The sequence below is a fragment of the Zeus faber genome (genome assembly GCF_960531495.2).
Source record: "Zeus faber genome assembly, chromosome: 14".
NCBI classification, from domain to species: Eukaryota; Metazoa; Chordata; class Actinopteri; order Zeiformes; family Zeidae; genus Zeus; species Zeus faber.
In genome coordinates, this window is record NC_137200.1 from 27836691 (window position 1) to 27839300 (window position 2610).

Here is a 2610-nt window from a genome sequence, read left to right on the forward strand (position 1 = left end):
GGGCGGCATTCTTTTAGTAGTGTAAACACAAATGTGTCCTGGGCCACAATTAAAGACCGCCTACCCATCTGACGTCCTCTACGTAAGTGGAAGTACGTACTCAACGGTGTCATATTAAAGTCTGGAAATTGAGAAAGTCTCCCTGCTACAGGAGTGCAGGATTAATTATTTACAAGTAAAGTATTTACACAAAACCATCCAGTTTTTACTAAATGTACCAAGTCCCATAGCAACGGAAAGCAACGGGGAGACGTGCAAGATGCGTCACAGGCCACACAGGTTTTTTGTTTAATTCATTTAGGAAACAAACAAATACGTCTAAAATAAAAACAGGAGACACGGGAACCGGAACATCTAGGGGACCTCCCCCTTTACTCAGTTGTGTTTAAAAATTATGTTTCATACAAGTAGGAAACAAACTTAAATAAATACATTTATTTTAAAAACACAGGAAAACTAGTGAGCCGTGTACGGTGCACCTAACCTCTGTATAGAGGAGAAAAGATTCCATTCAGATTCTCTGAGTTATGTTCTCATTTTTAATTTTCCATACATATGTAAGAAAATCATGACACAGGAAAATAAATAAATCTGTTCAGCCTGAACCCTGTGCTGCGTACAGTACACACGATACTAAAATGTCTGTATTGTTTTCTGTATTGTTTGATTTTTGCTGCACTCGCATTTGGTCTTTGCAAACGGAAACGACGTACGTGTTTATTTGCATATAGAGTGGGGAAGTGAGATCCGATCACAAGTCACTAGAGACGCATGTGGAGACGCATTCTAATGCCAGGTGTGAACAGAGTTACTTAGAGCTGTCCACTTGTGATCAGATCACCCAAGACACACGTTAAAACAGGGCCTATCTATCTATCTATCTATCTACATATCCATCTATCTATCTATCTATCTATCTATCTATCTACATATCCATCTATCTATCTATCTATCTATCTATCTATCTATCTATCTATCTATCTATCTATCTATCTATCTATCTATCTATCTATCTATCTATCTATCTATCTATCTATCTATCTATCTATCAGTTAATCCAGCCATCCATCATCTATCAATGAATCATCCATCCATCCAGTAATCCATCCATCCGTCCATTTATCATCCACTCTGTAGCAGTTTCTGCTCCAACGCGTCACCCAAGTGGTGTGTTCAGGGACCTCTGTCAAAGAGACACAGAAGACGGGGTTGGAGACACCAGTATATTGTAGAGAGTGGGACAGCTGGAATAAACCAGGAGCAGATAGACATGTGTCATGACAGGGCTTCTCTATCCTGAGTGTGTGTGGGGATGGGGGTTTTACCTGCTGCTCGTCAGACCAACCAACGAGCAACAGGTATGCAGCCACCCTGACCCAATCACCTAGATCCAGGTCAGGTTTGGTCACACCACCCACACCACACATCCATTAATACATCCAACAATCCAACCATCTATCTACCTTTCTATCAAACATCTACCTATCTATCCTTCCAGCCTTCCATCTATTAGTAAATCATCCACTATCCATCCACCCCTAAATCCATCCATCCATTTCGCCATCATCCATCCATTTACCTATGAATTCATCCATCTATCCCTTAATCTACCCATCATCCATCCATCTATCCATCCATTTACCCAATAATCTATTAATCTATCGACCCCTTAATCCATCCATCCAGTGATGTATCCATCAATACATCTATCAGTTAATCCATTCATCCATCCATCCATCTATTCACCCATCCATCCAATAATTTACAAGCTACAGAGTAGTTAGCAGTTAGCATCTGTCCATTTAAATGCTATTATGTATTTTGGCCTGACATTGATAATATAATATAAAATAATATAATATAATATAATATAATATAATTTAATATAATATAATATAATATAATATAATATAATACAATATAATATAATATAATATAATATATTATAATATAATATAATATAATATAATATAATATAATATAATATAATATAATATAATATAATATATTATAATATAATATAATATAATATAATACAATATAATATATTATAATATAATATAATATAATATAATATATTATAATATAATATAATATAATATAATATAATATAATATATCTTATGTGGTGTGAGGGTGGTGTGGTTTAAGCAGCAGCTGTCTTGGGTCAAGGTAATTGGGTCCTGGATCAGGGTGGCAGTGCGCCTGTTGCTGGTTAGAGTAATCAACAGCGACAGGTAAAACACCCATCACCACACACACACACACACACACAGGAGAGGAGCCTCTGTCCTGACATGTTTTCCATCGGCTCCAGGCTTATTCCACCTTGCCCACTCTCTACAATAAAACTGGTACTTTTCAACCCCATCGCCTGTGTCTCTGTGTCGGAGGGCCCTGAAAACACCACTCGGCTGGCGTTTGGCAGATGGAACTGCCACTATATAATAATATAAGGGCTGTTAACATTAGTGCGTTAACGCTCACGATTAAGTGTCGAATTTGATGCAATTCGGACACTCGACATGTGTAATAATAATAAACTTTGGATAAACAAGCAAAAATCCATCCACTCAGCTCACGGGGAAGGGCTTTGTGAACAGAAAGCAGT